This window comes from Cataglyphis hispanica, chromosome 15 (genome assembly GCF_021464435.1).
Source record: "Cataglyphis hispanica isolate Lineage 1 chromosome 15, ULB_Chis1_1.0, whole genome shotgun sequence".
Classification (NCBI taxonomy): Eukaryota; Metazoa; Arthropoda; class Insecta; order Hymenoptera; family Formicidae; genus Cataglyphis; species Cataglyphis hispanica.
Genome location: NC_065968.1, coordinates 3,667,318 through 3,692,715, shown reverse-complemented (window position 1 = coordinate 3,692,715; position 25,398 = coordinate 3,667,318). Strand labels below are relative to the sequence as shown.

Sequence of the window (25,398 nt, the reverse complement as noted above, 5' to 3'; positions counted from 1 at the left end):
AGGATTACGCCTGCAGAATCGCGCCTGTTATGGGAATTAATTTAATGGAACAAACGCCACCGCGCGCGCGCGCGCGCGCACCCTGTTTGTAAATAAATGTATGCGATGATTATAATTAAAAACGTCCGCCGCTCGTTATATCGCGCGGACGTGAATTATTCCCAGTCGCAGAGAGCAAACTCACTAATGATCACTGACCGCAATGTAATATCACCCCATTCCCACTTCCTGCTCGCAACAATAGATCGTAATAATAAACGCGTAGACCCATTTCCTTTGAAATCACCCGTTATTCACGGCGGAAAGAAGAAAGCGAGTAATCGCGATACACGGATCCGCAAACTTGCTCGGGTAATAGACGTTGTTAGCCGTCAATTTATTATTCTTATGCAAATAACCGGGGCGAAGATTAAAGTTCAGCTAGCTGTAGTTAGGCGCATTAATCGAAACTTGGCGCAAGTCACTTGCAACAAGGTGCAACGCGGTGCTAGACCATGTTAGCCTATCAAGTGGTTGTTGGCTGGCAGGGCCAAAAGTTACCTGCCGATGTACCTAGGATGTAAGGGGAGCTATCCGTAACTCCCTATCCGGCTACGCAAACTTGGAGATTTCATGATAATCGCGAAAATATTTCCTCGTTAACATTCTTAATGCCTTTCTTACTTTATGTCAAAAAGATTTCGCGCGTAATTAATTTGTAGATGCAATTAAATACACACAAAAATATTCACGCACAAAAGAAGAACATTCTTTTCTCCTATTAATAAAAATTTATGCATTTATTCAAGAATAATCGAATTAATAATTTCAAAAAAATTAGCCTTCAATGTAAATTAATATTTTTAATAGTAGAAAAAAAATCTATTTTTTTATAAACTAAATATAAATTCCGCAAAATTCATTTCAATAATGATAGATGGAAGAAATGTTATTTAACGATATAATATCGATAAAATATATTTTTATACATGTTTGTTTATATTCGCAATGAATGTATTAAAATCCTTTACAATTTATCTATTAAGAATTTTATTAATTGCAGAAAAATTTTGATGTAATTGCCCTACGTAGCGGGACATATTTATGCAACATAATTTCGACCGTGAAATGCGAAGAACTTGGGTATAGCATGTGAGCCGGGAACAATTTAATTAGCAGTTCGTAAGATGATTAACTTCATTGTCACGAGTGTTTAAAATGAGATTACAACTTAATTGCACTTTAATGACTATGCGATATGCAACTAATATTCCGAGTTGAACTTTTTCTCCTGCTTTCAATTTTAATTTTTAATTTATTTTGACACTTTAATTTATTGACACTTCAATCAAATTATCTTTTGAAGCTATTTAATTTTGCCAAAAGCTCTCCTTAAACTCCTGTTAATTTATAATTTATTTGCCTATTATAATTTACTTGAGATGCAAAATAGGAACTCAATTCTTATATAAGTTAAACCTTGAGATCAATTTCTATATAATTAAACCTCGAAATTAAACCTCTTTTTAGACTATATAAACATGAGAGAAAATTAAGATTGAAAATAGAAGCAAAATTTCGAGTCGAGATAACTTGGATATTGAATAATAATACGGTTAATGGTTAATAATTAACGGCTTAATCGATAGGTTTGGTAACCTAATTGTAGCACAAACTTTCACAATAATTTATACGATCGCACAATGAGTGTTTATATCTTGAAAAATTATTAAACATGCAAATCACGAGTAACTTATACATTGCGAATAAACGACACGACCGACAGTTACATTCGAAATGAAAAAAGACAATAGACGCAACACGTGTTTGGTGTCGACGATACGTCTTCGATATATTCGCGTACCACGTGTGGAACAGCACTCGATTGGAATGTCACTATACAACGAGAGAAAGAAAGCAAGTTTATCTTATTTACCGGCTATAGTATAGGAGAATGTCTTGATTTTACAAAAGTGTCTCGCCTAAAGTTCCACAGACGCACTCGACATGTCAATCCAGAGATAAAATACTTCTCTTATTTTCGATCTCAATTTCTAATGTAATATCTACTTTAATATTGCAAACAATCAGATTAGCTCCTTTGTAAATTATTTAACTTGTGCAACTCCTACATAGAATCGCGAAATTCTACTCGAGTCAGAATTAATTTTGCTCCTCTACTATAATTTTTATATAATTTCATATTTATAATAATTTTAAAAATTTATATATATATATATTTATTTCTAATATTTATTTATTTATAATAAATAATTTCTTTTTTTTATAAATGCTGCATTTGCGCGTGAACATCAAAGAATTCTCATATTAATTGCAATAGAGTTAAAAAAAAAATAACAGAGTTCTGAATAAAATGATATTAAAAAAGATTGAGGAAACTTTAAGGAATATTAAAGTAGGAACAAAATTTTAACTCAAATAGAATTTCGCCGTCCTGTGAACAGTACAAGTTAGAAGTTAAATAGTTTCAAAAGGAGATAATCTGACTTGCTTAAAAATAAATATTAAATAGGAAACTGAGATCGAAAGTAGAAGAAGAATTTCATCTCGGATTGAATTTTATTACGTACTTTATTACGCACAAAAATAAAACGAGTTATCCTATCTCTCGTACATCTCCCTTACATCCCCTCGCAAATTCCGAAGAGTTTCCAGACATTTGCTCCAAAAGCGATCGTGTATCATGAAATAATTATTCATACTCGCGGAGAAGTGGAAGGGTCTCTCTCTCTCTAGAGTTCTCAATATATAAGCCTCTCCTAAATCTTCTAACCGACTTGACTTTACGATGAAGTTCGCGACTTGTTAAGCTGCAATTCAATACTTTCTCTTCTGTGCGCAACTACGTTGGTCTCGCGAGGGCGTACGAGGTTTAACCATGATCCGTCATAAAATCAACACGTTGCCCATAAAGATCTGTACGGCAGGAACAATTCAGAAAAGAAGATTTAGAATAACAAATGTACGCAGCAACCAGCAAGAACAACGTGTTGCATATAGAAATATCGAAATTCTTTCGATGAACTTTTTTCCGATGGACGTTTCTTTATTTACGCGACATATAGATGCGACATAAATATTGATTTATTACTGGTTTATTTTTTCAGACGAATGGGCCAGAGATCGATTGTCGGAGAAAACCATATCGCACTTTAAAGGAAACTGCATATCCTCGTGGTACGTAAAAAATTATATATGTTTGAATGATTTATTAATATAATAATATCAGTTATTGTGAAAAAAATATAAAAAAGAGACAAATGACATAAGTAAAAATAAATTTTCAAGCCATATAAAAAAATTTCCAACATTACCACGTGTATATAATATAGCTTATCGAATTTTAAAAAACAGAAATTAAAATTAACTTTAGATATTTAAAAAAAATTAAATTTTTACAAAATTTTAGATTTTAAGTATCTTTTCTAGCTAACTGATTCATTTATAATGTCATACTGTATTTTTTTCAACTACATATAGTGCAAGCTAAAATAAAATATACAACATATGTATTAATTCTCGAATAATTAAGAATTTATTTAACATTTAAAAAATATTTAAAGAAATAATTAAAGAAATTTTAAATACGCATTGAAATTTTGAGAATGACAAAAGCAATCTTATTTTACAGTCAATAAAATGTAGTTTAGCAAGAATGATACTTTGCTGTCATATTTTCCATGTTTTATTACGTCAAAGAAATCATTATTCTGATATCGTTGAATAATGACGGTAATAAGTAAAGAATTAAGTGTACATAACTCCTTTAGTATCTCTTGCATATTCAAATCTAGAAATGCCAACTCGTAGATAATTATCACCGTTATAGTCATGCCTGTAATATCTCAAGTAACCGCAGTTTGTTATCTCGCGAAGATACATCTGCGCATTGCCGTGCACAGCACGCGCTTTGTTTATGATAGCGAATCCGTGCAAAAATACTGCGAAACGCGGGGAATACACCTTTGGGAAAACATCGGGACGGTACCAGTTATCTCCGTTTCGTTCGTGACGTAACGAAAGAAGAACATCCCCCTTGGAAGATGAAATAGCTGCGTAAAAGGCCACCTCTCGTTTTTATTCCCCCACAATCTCGCGGTAATTACATCAAACGACGGTACAATCGTTCGTCGTCGTCGTCGTCAATGTCCTACCCCGTTTATCGAAGAACGAATTGCTCGAACGAAATAACGAAGTTAAGCGTGCTCAAGCAGCTACTTTATTAACTTTAATGCAAAACGAGTGAGTTCGGGTGGCAAAGGCCGCAAAGGATCTCGAAGGGTAGGGCAGATAAAATCCCGCGAGATCGAGAAAAGCGATCGACGAGAGAAGACAGGTTGTCCCAAGCGGAAGGAACACACGCGTGAGTTTGCATAGCAAGTGGTTAGATGCACGAAAGAAATATCGATTCCTTCTCTCGCATGGAATTCGAACGAATCTCTCGCGAGCGCGACCGCCGGCCCCGCAGGGTGTAATAAATTTTTCCCCGCTTCTTAATCCTCCCGCAGGATACCTACATATTTACCGGCGCCCCGGGATCATTTCGCGCCGTCTTGATTATTGTCGCAATACAAGCGACCGGTTGCCGACGAAGTTATTTTTTTATTCAAACGAGATTAAAAAAAAAAAGAAACGCGATCTTTTCCGAAAATTCGGGACCGTCCCCTCGGCGTGTTTCGTGCAAAAATATTCGAAGAATCGGATCTTGCGATCGTCAAAAAAAGCAAGAATTTGATTAGTCGAGAATGTCTATATTCTTATTTTTATATCATTATTTTTATAATATAAAATTTCTTTTAAAGATTCGTTATGTTGCGCTGTCCTTTAATAATAATATAATTTCATTATATAAAATTAATTTTATAAATAAATTCTTTTTTTTTTATAGTAAAAGATATTTCCTAAATATATTATTATATTTATATTCCTTACGACGATTGCTTGAAATGTGTAAGTGCGTATGCGGACTTCGCATACGCGCTTACACATTTCGCACAATTTCAATATTAAAATAAAAAATGATTAATCACTCACAGATACGACGCGGAGCGGCGGAGTTGTAGCCTGTAACGTTGATCTGTAAAATAAAAATATACATATTCAAATTAATATAATTTAAAATAATTAATATTTTAAAAATATAGAGAAGATAAAGATATTTAATAAATAAAACTACATCCTCATTGCGAAACAAAAATTTTAATTTAGCTTTTAATAAGCTTCTATCAAAAAAATTATAAATAAATTATAAATAAAAATCCAGTTTTTATATAAATAATCTAGATAATTAGATTTTGATAATTAAAGTAATAGAAATTATTTTAAGATATTTTAATGAAATATATATGTGTATATATATATATATATATATATATATATATATATATAAATTATTATACAAATATTTTGTACAAATTTCAAATAATATTCTTTAAAACAAAAAAGAGAATGTCTTGATCTTATCTTGATCATATCTTATATCACATAATTATGTAAAAAAGATCATTACTACTAGGAAAAAAAAAATCTAATTTTATTATACAAATAATAAATTAATTAAGTGATAAATAGCTTACCTCATGCTTGTTCCGCCGTTGCCAGATGCCACCCTGGGCCTCCTCTTTTCCTTTGTTCACTCTTTGCTGCTCTTTTATAACACTCACTCTTTTATAACACTCATTTGCGGAAACATAATTAATTACGATCGCGCGTGCATTAATTATCCAACGAAAATACAAGGAACACTTTGCATAGTAATCGCGACGCGTTAATCACACGCGACACTCACTTTATTATATCGCGACGTGAATAGAACGACGCAAAATTCGCGATTGCACGAATTTACGATTTAATCAAATGCGCACAGATGGATTATCATTAGAATTATCATCAATAGTAACTGTGAAAAATAATCGCGTTTCGAGAGATAATTCGGAAACGTATACGGAGAACGGCACGGGATGTTGCTTGTTCGAGCTTCACTGACAATGAGCGAATGATAACAAGGTGATTACAATAATAACGCTACAATTCGGCGTTCATATTGTGCGTAGCGCGCTAATGTTTACGTACGATAACTTTGTTGTTATTACAGCGAGACTCGGATTGTTTATTATACGTAGATGAAAAATAATCGCGTTTCATGATATAAAGATATACGTATTATTAATAAACGATCGATGTATCATGCCTTTTCGTTAGTTAAATCATCGCCATCATTTTCCGTCGAGGTCATTGTTCATAGTGTAATCAATTAAATAATTATCCATCCGTGACATATTTTCCAATGCAACAAATAATCGTTAGAAAATAATATTTGCAAAAATATTTAGAAAGATATGTGCTCATATCTTTAATCAATCACAACAAATAATTTTTGGCATCTCGTAATACGCGTTAATTACGTCTCGGAAATTAAATATATACTATAAAAAAACAATTATGTTCGAGAGATATTAATGCGAAAATGTAGACGAAGAGCGGAGCGCGATGTTACTTGTTCGAGGTTTACTACGCGAGTGATAGCAAGGTGATCACGTACGATAATAACGTCACAATTCGACGCTCGTATTGTGCGTAGCGCGCTAATGTTTATACAAAAACTTTGTTGTTATTACTCGGATCGTTATACTATACGATAGTAAAAATAATCCGCAAAATATCAAATTGTAATGTTATTATTGTAATACGTCATTGTTGTTACTATTGTAATACGTTAATGTTATTATCGTAACACATGATCACCCTGCTATCAGTCGCGTAATGGAATTCGGACAGGTAACATCGCGCGTTGCTCTTCGTATATCGTTTTCGTATTATACATCGGTCAAGCGTAATTATTTTTCACTGTATATACTTTTTTTTTATCCTCCGAGACGTAATCAACTCGTACTACGAGATGCAAAAATACAATTATTTGCTTTGTTGCGTTTAACGATTATTTGCACATATTTTTTTAGTTCACAAATATCGTTTACAAACGATTATTTGTTGGATTAAGAAATATGTGTTATAATAATCGTTAATAACAACAATTACGAATTAAAATAATCGTATTTTTGCACCTTGTAGTACTTGTCACGATTATGTCTCATAGATTAAATATATACTGTGAAAAATAATTACGTTCGAGTCATATATAATACGACAATGTAAACGAAAAACAGCGCGCGATGTTACCTGTTCGAGTTTCACTGCGTAATTGATAGTAGAGTGATGACGTATTACGATAATAATGTTACAATTTCGGCGCTGGTATTTTGCGACGTATTAGCGCGTTAATGTTTACGTGCGGTGACCTTGTTATTTACGCGGCGAAACTCGAGCCGATAAGAATGCCGGGCTGCTCTCCGTATATGTCTTCGTATTATATATATCTCTAGAAACATAATTATTTTTTTAACACATGTTTAATCTGCAAAAGGTGATCGAAAAGTACTACGAGATGTAAAAATACGATTATTTGCTGTAATCGTCGCGATTAACAATTAAAGGTGCAATATTTTTTTAATTTACAAATATTGATTGTTAATGATTATTTGTTGGACTGAAAAATATGCAAATCACTTACATAAATGCCTCTGCCACAAATGAATAATTAATTTCGCAATATAATTATATTATAAACAATTAATGAGAAGTATGTTGGCGATGGTTCTTTTTTGTTAATTGAATTAATTCAATTAACGAAAAGGCATGATACATCTATTGTTTATTAATATATATTCTGCGGGATTTATGTTCAAAATTTATTCTATTCGCGTAATATTGCGCGGCATCAGAATAATGTCGATGTAATTTTCGATTACTAACAAAACATCTCAGGTACAAAATACAGATTGAGTCTATTGTGCGAGAAATTTCGCGTACTTGTAATATAATAAAATCATCGCGTGCATCGCGTTAATTAATGATGTCGAGAGTACGGCGTAAAATATCGCGAAGTGATTGTCCTATTTTGTTAATTAATGCATGTCGCAATCGTAATGAATCGCGAGTGAATTCCATGAAGAAGCAGCAAAAGACAAACAGGAAAAGAGGTGGAAAGGATCCGGGATCGAGTAACGACGAAGCAATCGTGAGGTGAGCTATTTACATAAATATAAGAATCTTTTTCTTAGATTATTTTATCTTATATATTTTATATATTTCAAGATGTGAAAAATTTAGTAAAAAAATTATCACTTTTGTTTTGTTCATAATTAAAAAATAAATGTTATATCCCAAAATCCTTTATATTAAATTTATAATAAACTTTATTAATTTAACTTTCCTATATTAATTTAAGCAATTTTTAAATTACTTTGCTTAAATAAAAATTGTGAGATTAGATTTCTCCTCTCTCTTTATAAAATTTTATAATATTTAAAATTAATAAGTTTTTTAAAGAATTTAAAAAAAATAAATTTATTTTTAATATTATGTTTAAATTAATTTTTTTAAACAATTAAAAAAAAATTATTTTTAATATATGTTTTATATTGAGCAAAGTAAATTTTATATAAACATTAAAGTGTAATTACATACAAATATTATATATATATATATAATTTTTAATAAATCTTTTTCAAAAAATAAAAAAAGTTAATTTGAAAAATAACCGTTATATTTAAATGTTGTTATTTTTAAAAATATCATATTAACAAAATTTTTGTAATCTCGATATTAAATTTGCAATACAAATTTCAAATGGAGAAATTGTTCAATATTTTAGTCTATCAAATAATATTTAATTAATTAATAATTTAATTAATAAAAATCTCATGATTTGAATTTAGATTGATACAAGCAAAATCAAAAATTCTATTTATAATAATAATAATAATAAAATATTAATATAATTAGCAATGTATGTGTGCGTGCGCACGCATACATACGCGCGCTTTGAATTGCAATTACACGAGGTCAACACAAAATAATCACACCGATTTATTATATTTGCGCATAATACGACAGCTTGACATTTCTTGCGGTATTTCTAAATAACCATATGCTTGCTCAAAAAAGATATTTATCTTAATTTCTCAATAATTTTTCATTAATACTCACTTTAAAAATGATGCTATCGAAGCTATGTTCACGCAGAGACCTTTGACGAAACCGTTACGTGTTCCCCCGATGCGAAATAACTGTATTAAAAGTATAATATTATATAACGATCGCCCGATACTTTCTTTCAGCACTCCCGATATTACACGCTTATTTGCCGGCAATATTTTTTTTATATACGATCTACAATGCCGTAACTCGAATACGATTCGACGAGATAAACGATCCTCGCGACTAGTATCGCGGAATATTACAACCGTAGTATCGTAACGCGATATAATCGTGACAATAGCGTTCACGCAGCATTAATTACAACGATCACCGATTCCGTTTCTTCGATATTCACGGCACTCGAGCACGATATTATAAACTACAATAGAAACAATCGCGATACAATACACAATACACTGTAAACGCGCACGCGGCGACATCTTGACTCCCGATTTCGGTTCGCGCTAGGTCCGATTCCGCCAGATTGGTTCCGCGATGACGTCACGACAGCCATATTGCATTCGCGCGTCGCACACCCGGAATGTCGGAATTGGACTACAATGCCCGATTTAGTAATGTATGTATCGCGCGCGGTTATTTCTGGCATAAAATGTGTACGTGCATGTGATACAGATTAAATCTCGATCAATCAAATGAGTGCCGAAGCGGAATCAGCCCATTGCTGTAATTAATGCTATCATCGCTAGCAGTCATAATCATAATTATACATATACGGTATTACATAATTGAAAGCATGAAATTTTTTTTTTTTTTATTATGTCCGAATGTTACAATTTTAAATTATCGATAATAAATTATTGATAATTATTGATAATTATTTGCAAGCATGTATTATCGAAAGTACCGAAAAGTGTCAAAAAATTGACGTATTATATGCAAATACATATCGCGTTTTTATATAATAAAAACTAATTGACTGATTGGCAAGTTGAGCGCGATTTTAAATGCTAATAATTAATAAAAGTTTATATCAAAGTAAATTTTTTTCAGAAATTATATAATTTTATTTATTAAATATTTGTTTAAAAAATTAATAAAAAAATTTTATTACCCGTAATGATTATTTCGTGAAATATTAATTATTTTAAACTTAGCTTTCTCTCTCTCTCTCTCTCTCTCTCTCTCTCTCCTCCTCCTCCTCCTCCTCTCTCTCTAATTTAAATATATTTGTATTTTACAGATCTACGTTGTATATTACACTCCGTCGTTGCACATCGTATCGGTGAGTGATGAATTATTTTTGTTTCAAGATAATGTGGATTGAGACGATAAAAAATAATTTACTGAGAATTAAAGGGCCTGAAAGAACTCGCTGTAATCAGTGTAATCCGAAATTTTCGTTTGTGTGCATGCAAATACGTAAATTAAAAATTCTTTGCGGTCTTCCACAATAAACAAACACACTTCCCTACACACGCGCGGTTCTCTCATATTCTAAATAATCCTCATATTCTAAATAATCCTCATATTCTAAATATGACAATATGAAATATTCTTTTATTTGTATAATGTTTTTCACGGAATAAGTATTAATTCTAAATATAAATATTAATTCTACATTATAATAATACAAGAAATAGTTTATCGATAAGATAAGTAAAAAAAATAAATAATTTTTCTGCTACAAGATATCATCGTTCATGTTTTTTTTTCCGTTTATTATTTTACTTGAAAATCGTAGATACTAAATAAATTTAATCTCGATTTAAAATCAGATTTATGAATTTGAACAACACTTGAAAATGTTTCAATCCATATTTATCTATATTATATATATATATATATATATATATATATATATATATATCGATTTTCATATTCTAGAAATAAAATAAAAAAGAAAATATATTTATTTTGTAGACATATATATATGCTTAAAATATTGTTATATATGGAAGAGAAAATATTTACTTGCTTAAAACAAACTTTTGTATATAGATATTTATTAATTTCATAATAATATGATTAAAAATATAGCCATTGATACAATTATATATCGGGGATAAAGCTCCCCAAGCTATGTACAATGAATTAGAGACAGCGACGCAAAAAATTAGAGCGCAAGCAAAAAGGAAATAGAACGAGTACGCTGCGCCAATTTATCGATAAAAGCAACATCCAGGAGCAGTCGCCATCGATTTTTTTTTTTGCTAGTTTTCCAAATAATTTTAATGAAATATTGGAGAAACTGGTTGCGGTTCGGTCGAGACTGCTCTTTTCTCTTCTATTCTCGCGCTCGCATCAGCTAGTTTTGTATCTCTTTTACACACTGTCTGGAATTTCATTAGTTCGAAGCAGCTTTGTTGTTCGATCGATTGTCGCGGACATTTACATGATTGGGAAAAAATGAAAAAAAAAAAAGATTCTGATCTTAATACCGCCATTTTTGGTTTAATTAGTTAGAAACTGATAAAGAATAATTAATCTAAGAAATGATATAGCTGTCAAGAACTAATAAAATTATCATATATTTCATGACAAACATGTTAATTAAAATTAACAAGATTATTCCGCGTTTTGTAAAAGTCGTTTATTTACGATTAACTACGTTGCTTGGCAATACTTGAAGTAGCTCATTAATTATTTATTTACATAAACATAATTGAGTTCCCGCTTTTTACGCAAAGAAAAACTTCTAAATTATTTCCAATGATTATTAAAGTTTTATTTTATAGAGAAAATAAAAATTATTTTCTCTATGAAAAAAAAAAATATATAAGTTATTGAACTCTAATCATGAAAATATTTCTCAAATTTACTAAAACACCGGAAAATCTTATTTCTCGTATGATGAAAGCATATTAATTATAAAATATTGCGCGTTATTTATTTCACGCGAATAATTCCTCGTTACATTATGTCAAACGGCTTGACTTGAAATGAAGCTGGAAAATTTCAAAGAGATGTCAAAAATGTCAGATTGAAATATTTTATTTTAATTAACGATAAAAACATGTATACGACACGAATGATAACAACGGAATAAATGCAAAAGTAATTACGAAAATTTTTAGAATTCTAGTGAGAGAATTTGTTGCAATTTGTAAACAAATAACGCAAAATTTAAAAATATTACAATATAATTAACAAATGTACACATTAATTATACAGATACACTGTAATTCTGTATTGCATGGAAACATGGGTGTTAAGATTAATACATTTGAAGTGCTTTTCACCTTTAAATAAGATATTACACGCTTCTTTTTCAGTGAAGTTTATATCATTAAGTAAAATGTATATACGTAATTTATTAAATATATTAAATTATATTTAAACAAGCGTCTCAAATGTACTAATTAATCTCGCTATTTCTCTTACAGTTTTCAAGAAAAATTAATTTTAGAGATAAATTTTAATATAATGTAATATAAAACTCTAAACATTCGTGAAAAGAAAAGTCGATGAATAACAATGAATTTCATACGGCAACGAGCGGATTCATAATGTTTACTTCTCCCTCGATAAATTTGCGGCATTTGCCGTCCATCCATCCGCATATTGTACGCTACGTTTCCCCACATAAATCTCGCCGTTCGTAACTTAATCACGTTGGATTTATCACACGGCGCGCGCATCCGTAGATACGACTTGTTTGCGAACGATAAATCGTCCGAATTGCCTTATCAATAGACTATAAAAATGATGGTATTATTAAGCATTATATTTGTGTTATTAAGGATATGTAGAGTCTAATTTTACGACTATTAAGTACAATTGAAGAGAATATCCGTCAGCTATGCTTGCTCCTATTTAGAGAGACGTTTTGATCAATTTAATTCATCTTTCTCTTTCGCGATTTTTTAACATTTAACGATTCTAAATAGTTTTTTACATGACTCTGTAATCGTCAAAATTAAATTCTGTTAGAGTCGTTTTAAAATTACATGATGAATAAGATCTTGTTCTCATTTCGCGCACGTATGAGAGAGACAGAAACTTTTTCTGACTTTTATTACTCACAAATGAAACACTATTACTACTTTAACAACTGTTTTAAAGAAGATAGTGTTTTTCCAAATTAATTAATGAAAATTCTATAAATATAATAAAGAGGGATACCATTAAAAAAAAAAACCTATCCTCTCTCTCTCTCTTGCTTTGTAGCATAAAATAATTTTATTAATTCGTCTGTGAATAATTTATATAATGCTTGTTAAAGTGCATTTGTTGAGAATGAAGAAGAGACGATTTTCTCCATTATAGACGATGGGGAAAGATTAATGAAATGCCGCTGTGCTAAAAGCACTGGAGACGTAGCAATGTAATCTGACAATGAGTGACAACCACGATGGCAATCATGTCGGACGTCGAGTAGAATAGGTCCCGTTGTGGCAGCCTTCTAGCTAGGTAACGCCAACTACAACGGGACTGAAGATTATGTAACTTCCGTAACAAGCTGACACAAGCGCACGAGACATAACATAAGCGCGACAAGTCGATTTAAAGGCTAGCATTACTATTAAAGATTTACGAAAATTCGTTCAATCTTTTTTCTTATAAAAAATCGCTTTGTAACTCATAAATATGTACTGCACAAAAAAAATACCGCGTCGCATATACTATATATTATACGTTATATAAAACTCAGTTTAATTTTATCAGTATAAATCCACTCGCTTTTTCACAATAGCCGCTTTCGTCTCGATTCTTTATTCTCGGCGCAGTAATGTCTTAAAAAAAGCCGCCTCCCTTTTTTTTTTCAATTCTTAGCTAGCATCTGCTGTATTCATTCATCTTTATCGTCTTTCGGTGTTTATTCGAGTTCCCCGACCCGACTGTTTATAAAGTTTTAGCGACGAGCTCTCCCGTCCTCGCGATCGCCATCCCGTCACAGGAGGTTACAGACACTCATCCCGCTTACTACTTTCCCGACTTTCATCGCATTTCCCGCACGTTTTATTCTCCCTTATTCGAATCCAAAGAAGCGAAGTTTGATTCTTTGGCGCGCGACAGCGTCGAAAATATCGTCATTCCAGTGAAGAAACTCGATTCAAGTCGAGTTCATTCCGCTCAACTTCTCAACGACACATGCATTTTAGTTGTATTAAAATAAAACAGATCTCCTATATGAAGGACAATGTAATATTATCAAAATTGTTGGGAAAATAGGAATATATCGATTTACGAGATCTTACGATCGATTATTGTATCTGTCTCTGATAAGAAATTTATCCGCCGCGAATAGTTATTCATAAATTTCAAGTTTATTTTATCTCGTCTGTCAAACTCGCTCTCGGATCGGTGCGCGAAAATCGCGATACGGAATCGCGCCGATTTTATCATCGTGTCACACGCCTTTGTGTACAAAAGCCGCGAGATAACACAACGGATAGGTGGGATGGTCTCTTTCTCTTTCTCCGATTGGACACGTGTATGTAACACGCGACGGTGAGTGAAATCTTACGGACGTGACGGGCTTGCCAAGAACGATATAAGAGATAAACGCGATGCGATGCGATGTGATGCAGTGCAGGGCAATGTGACTTTACACAACGCCCACGCGAGCCCACACCGTGAGGCTTCCGCGTGGGTGGTTGTTTATGCACATGAAGATGTAGGACCGGGAAAACCACCCACACGACCTACAGTTTTATCGCGACCGCACACGACGAAATTGTCGATTTATCCGATCGATCAGCGGGCGCCGACTTCTGCCCATGATCGATGATAAAACCCGACACGTAAATTCTCTCATGCACGCATTATGTATATGTTTTCGAGAGAAGATGCACGTGCACGCGCAATAGTTGTTTTGCGCTTTGCTCGATGACCTGAATATCGTTCTCATTATTTAACATTGAAAGGAGAATATATTTTCGGTTACTTAATCATGCGCTCTCGTTTGAGAAAGTCAAGCCACGTACTTTTGTTCTCTCTCTCTCTCTCTCTCTCTCTCTCTCTCTCTCTCCTTGCCTTCTTTAGTTTTTAAATTTAAAATATTCCTTTTATAGCTCTTTTGATTTGTAGCATCTTCAATGGCGCACGATCCATATTTATTTCATTCCGAGAAATTCGGAACGACGCAAGATATTCGTTTTAACGCGCAGTTGACGAGTTTAGCGCGAGATTACTTTGCCACGTAGATGTTTACTAAATTGGAAACAGTTTGCAATTGAAGCTCGCAATTAAAACTCACTAGCGGAAGCGGTTAACCTTTCGCAAAGAAGAAACTTGAGATGCGCGGGACGCGAAACGTTCTGAAACACTCGGCTCAAAGCTGCTTCCACAATGGGCGCCCCGGCTAAAATGACTTCAAAGGCTATCGTCTGCATATTTTAACATAGCAAATGGATCCGCATTTGTGCTGCGCATTTCGCGCGACGAAAGCTGTACGAGCAGCTGTACGCGAAAACATCTCGTGAAAAGAGTTTCCGTGTTTAATTTTACAAAATTTTGTCAAGGGGAGGCGGGGGGGGGAGGGGAGGGGAGAGAGAGAGGGAGGCAAAGGATTTCGAAACATCCGCGCGCATTTGATAACAATTCTTTCCCTTGAAGCTCTGTGAGTTGACTATCAGATGAGCCGATTGGGAAATTAATGACCGTGCGAAAATAAATTTTGAAATTCGAGCCAAAAAATTTATTTTTTATGACACGCGTAAATTATTCTTGTTATATATTAAGTACTTATTTTATTTCTTATTTTATTATATTATACTTTTTTTATTATATTATTATATTTTATTTCTTAATGCAAAAGAAACGCGCAATAAGATAGAGTCAGAATAACATCTAATAATTAATAATTCGAGCTGAAACAGTCTATTAAATTAATTGAAAAATAAAATCAATTAATCAATTATATCGTCTTTAAACTATTTAAATAAAACACCCACATATATAATTTCATTAAATTATTACCAATGAAACATAGATGTCTATAATAAATAACAACAGTAAATCGCTCAGAGAGAGAGAGAGAGAGTTCATCTTTCTTAAGCTTTGTATTATCTTTTTCCTCAATTCTCTAATTATGTGATATAAGATTTCGAGAGTAAACAGAAAATGAGAAAAAGAAAGATGCGATACATATGCATATTTTACGTTCAGATATATATAATTTTCTAATCAACCTGATAAAAATATCGATATGATACCATAACAAGACAATAATAACAAAAAGCACTTATACGTATATCTATTAGGTCATTAAACAAGACAATAATAACAGTAAGAGCATTAATCTCTTTCTCATTTTGTCTCGTTGAGAGCGGAGAATCGAGGGGAGAAGCGCGCGATTGAAGAATCGTGAGCTTAAAATCCCCTCTGAAAGGATGCTCGGTCTTGCGTTAAGATCTCCGGAAGTCGGAGGCAAGTACATTTTCCCGTTGCAATCCGCGCACGTTCCGTCTAATAAGTATATAAGTATCGGCTTTTCCCCATAAGATGCCGTTGAATCCCGAGTAAGGAAGACACGAACGACGAGACTTAGCTCACGCTAAGTAATCGCGGAATCGCGGTGACAGCGTCGCTCGAGGGGAGCTTTGACGATTCGCTGGCTTGTTCGTCCTTGTTTCGCGGATTCCCGGAGGGGCATTATATATACACCTGTCCGTTAAATTCCCACTGTTGGTAGTAAAAGCGACCGTAAACTCATGGAAGACGGATCTCTCGTGGGGGATGGGCGGTTAAAGTCAAAATACGTCGCGAAACATGCTCCTCGCGATCTTGAGATACACCCTCACACGCACAAAGATTTACCCGAAACAATATATGTACTCGAGATGAAGGAAGGAAAGGTTTAGTGTGAAAAAAGAAAAAAAAATATTGCAAAATTGCACGAGCAATAAGTATAATTTTACATACATTTTCCACAGCGTAATAGCGTTTAATAAAAAAAGCTCGATTATTTTTCAAGTTAATTGAAAAAGATTTCGCAGGAATCGACGGGATTGCTTCAGGATTTTTCTTCGTTGTAGTAAAAGGGATTTTAAAATGTGTATTTTCGAAGAAATAAAACAGACACTGCGAATAGCTAAATATTGAAACTAAAGCTGAGGTTTAAAACATTTTTAGACATTACTTACATAGAATTCTTTTTCCATTCTATTGCGGAGTTGATTCTATTTGTGCTAATTTTACATAAAGTTTTGGAATATCGGACGAAAATATAAATCAGTTTGCATTTAATTTCTTCTGGCATTTAATATCTAGTGTGCACATACTATCTGTAATATCTCGTTTTGAAAAATCAGTGTAACAATAAATCAAGAATAATAATAATAATATAATTATATTTTTGATCCTTAATTGTTGAAACGTTTATCGATAACAATATATCATAATTTTGTTGAAGATACTTAAAATTTTTATATGTATAAATTTTATATATTATTATAATTGCTATAAATTATAATTAATAAAAAAATTGCAAAAGGCAGAGAATATTTTCAAAAATATTTTTAAAAATCTTGAAAAATCATAAATTAAAATCGTTATATGTATAAATATTTTATAATTGCTATAAACTATAATTATCGAAAAAATTGCAAAAGGTAAAGGATATTTTAAGAAATCTTGAAAAATTATAAATTAAAATTTTTATATATGTAAATATTATATATTATTATAATTGCTGTAAACTATTATTTTCAAAAATGCAAAAAGCAGAGAATATTTAGAGAAAAATCTTAAAAAACCGTGCACATGTAAATCTGAAATTTTCGCAGTGGTGATACTGCAACTATAGCACGAATTTAAACCTGTACCTGTAACAGGGTTTCGTCGGGCAGGAATATTAGTAGCATTGCATCAGCGCGTGGTTGAACGTACAAGGATCTATGTGGGTCATAAATAAGAGAATCAACTGATATAAGAGATGCCTGCGAGTATTTCGCATATCGACGATACACGGTGTCTTAAAAACGCTCGTGTATTCCGAAACGCAATTTTGAGAGAGAAATTTTTTCGCTAAACTTTCGGATAAAAATATATTTATATAAGATACACGCGTTTGTAGACATTGTTAAAATTTTCGACATGCCAGACCTTTAATCCTTGAAACTTTGCATCTGGTACATATTAAAAGTTACTTGAACTTGTATCTTAATATGACGCAAAAGTTTACAAAAGAGATATGTATGTAAGAATAACGGTTTTTCTCTTATTTCCCAGTACCCTTGTATAATATTAATATTTCATATCGTAAAAAAATTAATATCTATTAAATGAATTGTTTATATTTATTAAAGAAAAAAAAAATTTTATTACTAAATCAATTACTAAAATACCTAAGCGACTAGAAAATCGTATTAAATTAAGAAAAATATCGCACTTTTACGTTTCGATTTCCATTTTTTATACATCCATCTCTCTTTAAGAGCATATGCACCTGTCCCTCTTTATAGATACATTATTCGTTGCATGTCAGATCCACAAATCGAGGCACGTATCCCAAGCGAAGAAAATTTATAGCGCGATGTGTTCTTATAATAAATTTATAGAAATTATAGCGCCCATTGTGGCAAGCAAAGTTGTCGGAAAGTTAGCAGAATTTTCATATATATCGAGTTGAAAGAGAGAAATTTGAATATATATGTACAAGAGCTCTCACGAAATTGCTGTTCTATTAATAACGTGTTAGATTGACAAGCTTGAAGTAGAGAAGATTTATTCGTCCTTACGCTAGCTTATCGGAGAGGATCATTATCGATTATGTCGGATAATAAGGATAAGGATAAAGCGTCGCGCGGTTACGTAATAGGTGCAACGATCTGGCAATAATAGATAGAATGAGATCAAGGGACGTGATTATCCGTTTCTATTCCGTTCAATCTACATCGATAATTTAGCAGTAACTAATATCACCGTATTTCCGATACGATACTCTTACTAACAATTCATCGAAATACATACAATAAGCCTATTACACATTTAATGTATGTATCTAATTTGCCTCGCGGCAGAAATTTATCAAAATTTATCAAAATTTTCTACACAAGATGGGATATATAATTAAATAATGCAATTATCGTAATATATGTATAACCACGAGAATAATTAATTATTAATTAGTCGATTATTATGCGGGCGATTTAGGCAGTTTAGGGATAATAAATATTATATTGGGTGAAAATTGTGGATTAAAATAATCATTTTAAAAAAGATGGAGAAAATACAATTGAACATTTTTTATGTGTGCATTATGTATGTCGTAAAGACGAGATTCTCTTGCATAATTCTTCTTACGTATTCATTTACAAGCAGTTGTTTCGATACCGTCTTTCCTACGTAGCTTGTCATGTCTTGGAATATTACGTCTTGGACTGTAAAAAATGACTGTAAGAGATGACAGCTCTACATGCGACATCTCGATTTAATTTACGGTGTACTCGGCGCGACATTTAATTAATGATATTTAATTAATAATGTGAAAACCAGAATGGAATAGCGAATTAGTTAAGATAAAATAATGCGCGTGTTCCCTTTTTTTTTTTCAACGTGACAATTATTTCAACATGACGAAATTATTCCGACGGAATATAAAATTTCGGACTTTTTTTCAATTTTTACACGAACCGCCGAGAAAAGCAGTGCTGCGATACAACAGCTGAATTTCGCATCAGATACATTCTCGCAAATTCTTTTATTCCACCAAAATGGAAAGAATATGACTTATGTCGCTATTCTGTTCGTGCATGAATAACGAATTAGATTCTACCGTAAAATTCTGTCCACTCGGAAGTTAACGTGAATCACACGAAATGTAGCTTTATATATGGGAAAAAAAGGGCACGGAGAGATAGAGATGAAAGAGGACAGTGGACAAACTTAAACCAACGCGCTACGAAGAAGATAAAAGCTGCGGGAAAGAGGCGAATGAAAAGTTTCCTTGCGCCTGCCTGACGTTTCTCCTTCCGTGGAATGAACTTTTTCGATTCTGCGTATCCGGGAGGAGATAATGCGACGCGTTATCGGGATGCGAGCGAACGTATCATAAAGGCAAATAATCTAAATGCCGGCTAAATTTGACTCTTCGCTGAATAACGGAACGCTGAAAAACGGGGAGGAGGAAAAATAAAAAAGAGATTCGAATAGATTCAGGTCCGGCAATAAGGTCATTCCGCTTCGGTTCATACCGATTGCTCCTCTATTCATTCCGATATTAACTGCCCGAACCCATTTCTGTTTTTCCCTCCGTCCCTCGCCTGTGCGCGTCTCTACCCCTCCCGCCCCTCTTTCATCCTCACCCGCGCGATTCTCGTAACCTTTCATTCTTTCCTTTCATCTCGCCTCTCTCCGCGCCTCTCCCGTCGACATGCTGTCTATTCAAATTCATCTTCTACGCGGCACGTTTCGTCCGTTAACGTGAGAATGCGCGGCAGCAATTTAAGGAATCAATTAAAGTCGTTCTTGCCTAGTGGCCTCGGGACAATATGTCCCGCCGCTCTCTTCATTCCCCGCGAGATGAATGTACTAATGTCTAATAACAAGAAGACATTTTTTTCCTAACGCAATTTCGCGATCTTCAATCTATAATCGTGTAAATCGTCGCGAATTAAAATTTGTTGTACATATATATGTAATATACGCGAAAACTGTGTATTGCATATTCAAATAAATCGCCGCACGTGACTTGGCGCGAGGCGCGAAATCGTGTCTTGATAAGCGAAAAATATTATTATATTTTATTTCGATTATATAAACTTAGAGTATTAATAATTATAAAAATAATGATATTAATAATTATATTTAATATACATAAAGATATTTAATTTCGATTAGATAAAAATATTCGGAACGTTTACATCGCGCGTCTGTTTTATTCGAGATCAGGAAAAGAGAAGCCAACGTAAAAATTCGTTAACGAATCCAAGGCGAAGAAAGCACGATCAATCCTTGTTGAGTTTTCCGAGATAAATCGGCGCGATAACAGATAACGCGACAGGAGGATTTCTATAGTGACGTCACGAGGGACTTTAAGATGAACAGAAAAGAGAGCTTACCAAGGATATTTCAAGTCCGACCCATTTATACCGCCGAAAGCTAATGAGGAGAGGATTCTGAGAGATTTCAAGGGCTGCTCTTTTGCCACAACGCAAAGTCAAAACGTGAAAAGAGCGGACTGTAAGCGATCCTCGGTTTCCGATCTCTCACTCATCCAGAGTAGCTTTTTCTCGCTCTCTTTGGTCCATTTGCAACGTCTATTTGCAAGCCAAGTAATTAACTAAAATTTAGAGGCTTTCGGAGCTAAGCTACCGTCCAAGCAAAGCGCGTCAAAATTTTTTCTTTCTTATTTATTTAAAAATTTGCAGACACTCTTCTCTTAAAAGAGATATTCATGAAAAAAATATTTATACTTTAGAATGAATTTGAATCACACTTTCTTCAATAAATATGTTTAAATATGAAAGCTTCTCAGTAATGTATGCATTATGTATGATACAATACTTGGAAAAATATAAAAAAAAAAAATGTAACGAGAAAAGTATATCTCTTTATATGATAACAAGCAACCACAAAGATAACAATTTAATAGCAAGTGTAGTTTGACTCTTATTACCAATTGAACGGCAGATTCAATCGAAGTAGAATCGTGAAAAATTGATTAAGGCGCAGTATTTTATTTCAGACATTATTATACTTTTCGCAGAAGCTAGCACGCTTAGAGCGGTGGAAATGTCAATCTTGTTAGCCACTCTGATACAGCTCGTTTCTTCAAGATTGCTTTAATGAAGAGAACAATAGAACGACATTTTACTTTGAGATAATAAAGTCTTTCTAGAAAATAAAATACGTATAAATATATACATATGAAATATAGCATAAATGCATGATAAAACTTAAGAACAAATCATAATACAAATAATAAGTGTAAGAAAAGAATAGAAATAATTATATTATTAATAGAAATTGATTTTTGAAACACTGTTCTTTCGAAATTATTTCATAATATTGAGATAGCAATTTCTACAAAAACGCTTCAAGTATGAATGAAAATTTTCCGATGTTTTATTTTTACAAAAAAAAAATTTGCAGAAAATAACATAGAAATATATAATTAAGGATAAACAAATGATATCACTTTGATTTCGAGAAATAATATTCACGATTATGTTTTATCGCAAATGTCTATGATTAATCATCACAAAATTCGACGAATAAAAAATTTTTCTCCAATTTAAAAATTCGTAATCACAGATCATGACATATCATGCAGGCAGTTTAACTGAAATAATTTAAATAAATAAACGCAAAGATTTGATCAACTTTATGGTATCTTTAAAGACACTGAATATATACTGAAATTGCGTTCTGCAAAAATGTGAGCAAAGATTCGTAAAAAATACATCACAAGAGTTCTCACTCCGCCATTTAAAAATATTGTATATTTCGTGCGCTAAATTAAAAGTAAATAGTAAAAGATTAATAAATAATAAAGAGTCTAATATATGTTAGTAAGAAAATTAATTGTCTCTTTTAGAAATCGACTTTTTGCCCTCAGAAATTCGAGACTAACTTTTCTCACATGATGCAATTAATTAAAAACGCAACGATAATAAAATAGCCATCATAAAACAGCGACAAATATATTCTTGAATATTTCTTATGCATTAAAAGAGTACAAAGCTCAGCCTTATATATCTCTCAAGATATGCAAGTTTCTTTCTTTCTCTCGATACATTTGCGGACGTGTGAGTTATTTCAATATTTGTGTGAAGAGTTAAAAGAGGCATTCATTAATATAATATAATGAAGGTGTTAAAACGATACTTGCATAGCAAGTATATGGCACAGCTTTTCGCGCCATGCGGATGCAATTATAAAATCGTTGATTAACGAAGATCGTTAATTATCGGAATTTAATTACGGTTTGTTCCCACCATTATGAAGTTTCCCGCAGCTTTTAGTTAACACAAAATCGTTTCACAGTCTCGGCAAACGCGTTGTATTAGGAGAAAATCGATCAATAATGCTTTGGATTTCAGCAATGTTGCCCGTGATTGCTAAAAATTGTTCTTATGATTTAACACAACATAATGAAAAAAAAAAAAATATACAAAAGTCATAAAAAATTCATAATATAATATTCTTAAGAAAGAGAAGAAAGAGAGAGAGAATAATCTTTTGTGCAAAATTTTACATTCGCAACAAACAGAAGAAAAGAGAGATGTTACTTCAATGTTATCATTAATCGTGATATATTAACGTGATATATTAACGTAGAGATTAAATAAAAACAAATATATAAAAAATAAAAATAAATACAAATATTCTAGATATAAATGAAAAGAAATATTATCGAAGAAGACTCGTAACACTTTAAAAGTATATAATTTTCAGCAAAATTATGATACGATGATCTCGAGATTTTAGAGCTTTTCTATTTCTATACAAAAAAATATAATATTTTATCAATATATTCTCTCGCGCGTCTTCAAAATTATTTATCTTGCCTGGAGAAAAGGAGTACGAGTTGCGTTGCAAAAGTCAACAAAAATTGGATTTTACTAAGCATTAAGTATTCAAAAGGGGAGTCCACGCATCGGTCTAACGCTGCTCCGTGCAAATATATAACACACATATATATATCACAGAACAGTTACGGCCCGACCGAGTGCCCTCGAGATCTCCAGTAGTACAGCTCGGGCATCGATCGGACCGTCGCAGCGCTCGTGTATCCACTATTTTCGTGCTTTCGATGCGATGGTTGGTCAATGGAGGGACCACCCCCTGATGGAGCCTCGCTGGGCATTTGAATATTTTATAACGTAAACGTAACGGCTCGACAACGCATTTCGTTCGCTTAACAAATTTCTATGCGCTTCAGTCCGCTTTATCATCGTTATTAAATTATTGTAATTCGCGATACAGTTGAAACATGGCACAACACACGAGGCCACACACTTCATCACGCGATTAGATTAGATGTATTGGCTCAATCGATATTACCGTCCCCATACAAGGTTCTCGATCAAATATTTTAACGTTTTATTTTACGAGAAAAAATTTTGCTTAGTATTAATAAAAATACCTTTGCGATGTAAATAAGCGATCAATCGTGACTATTAAAAAAAATAATTTATATTATGTAAGAAAGTGCATCATTAATTATGAATAATGTTATTTTAAAAACCCATACAATAAATACATGCTATATAATGTACGTTTAAAAATGTTCTCAATGTTAAATAGATTTTGCATCAGAATTTAATACAACAGTTTACATGAATTTGGCATCGATGGTATCTTGTCAAATGGATTCGCGATGCATATCACGCATTTCAAACAACTCCTCTCGATATCGCTAAATTCTTTCCATTCAATTTAATATTCAGCTTATATAATAAAATGTCTTCACGTGTATAATAAAATGTCATTATGTGAAAAAGCTTGTTCGACTCATGTTCATGAAAATTGTATGTACAGTAAATAAAAACGTAAAACGACAAATAAAAAAAAGCAATTTTATATGCATAGGTATATGTATAGCTTTATATTCGCGATTGAGTGCGTTTGTAGAAAAGAACATTCATACAAAGGTCGAATTGGTCGAATTGAATTAGGAGAATCAAACTACGCAAATGCAGAGAAGAGCATCTATCGGTTTACAGACCATACATAATAATTTCGCTTCGAATTTGCGATTTATAGTTGAATTTTAGCGAATTCACATCGCGACCACAATACGTCAAATGCACTTTCAAAAACTATTGGGATTCAGCTGTGTGGAATATATGTGTATATATGTATGAGCTAACAATTTTATATTTTTCTTCTAATAATATTATTCATATGGTTGGAAAATATTATTTTTTTCATTATTTATTATCCAATCACTTTATATTTTTTATATATTTTCCTTATTCATTTCATTATATCATGTAAGATATTTTTCGAAGCCAAATGAATGACAAATTTACATTCTTCAGCTAATTTTAAATGTGGATATGCTTTAAAAGAATTTTAATTTCAATTTTAATTTTTAAAACTTAAATACAGATATATGACATCAAACCTGGAACTCTATAAAACTCGATAAATAATGACTTCTTCTTAAAATTCCGCTAAGCAAAAATCGATTTTAAAATCATTAAAGTTATTAAAAAATAATGCGTAACAAATGGATTATCCTTCATATATTTTAATTAACACACTGCAAATTTGTCATCACTACATTTAATATTTGATATATTTTATATCTTTTTATACGTTTTTTTCGGACTAAAATAAGATATCGAAAGATAGATATAGAAATTGGACGGCATATAAATCATTATCAGATATAAAGTGATATCAACTTAAAAGTCTGAAAATTAAAAGTTTACAAATTTAATTTAAATGTGAAAGAAAATGTATTTCGAAAGTGTGAAAAAAAGATCGAAACCAAATCTCTTT

General features: G+C 32.3%; 2 protein-coding genes across 5 annotated transcripts in view; one reads left to right on the top strand and one right to left on the bottom strand.

Moving 5' to 3' along the window:
* Positions 1–25,398, top strand: part of LOC126854930 (1-phosphatidylinositol 4,5-bisphosphate phosphodiesterase epsilon-1-like) — a 116,543-nt gene that overhangs the window by 21,532 nt on the left and 69,613 nt on the right. Inside the window, exons 2-3 of one of the 2 annotated variants that reach the window (XM_050602112.1) lie at positions 3,108–3,177; positions 10,241–10,282. The gene's annotated coding sequence lies outside the window, so the exon portion shown is untranslated. The remainder of the gene's footprint in view (positions 1–3,107; positions 3,178–10,240; positions 10,283–25,398) is intronic. The other variant, XM_050602114.1, reaches the window with a different exon arrangement.
* The window catches only part of LOC126854931 (uncharacterized), a 129,702-nt gene that overhangs the window by 78,616 nt on the left and 25,688 nt on the right, over positions 1–25,398 (bottom strand). For 2 of the 3 annotated variants that reach the window (XM_050602115.1, XM_050602119.1), the window contains exons 1-2: positions 5,577–6,020; positions 5,035–5,077 (exon numbers count right to left, since the gene is read on the bottom strand). The exons of the other annotated variant lie outside the window; for it this stretch is intronic. The gene's annotated coding sequence lies outside the window, so the exon portion shown is untranslated. Of the gene's footprint in view, positions 1–5,034; positions 5,078–5,576; positions 6,021–25,398 lie in introns of those variants that run through there. 3 annotated transcript variants of the gene reach the window in all.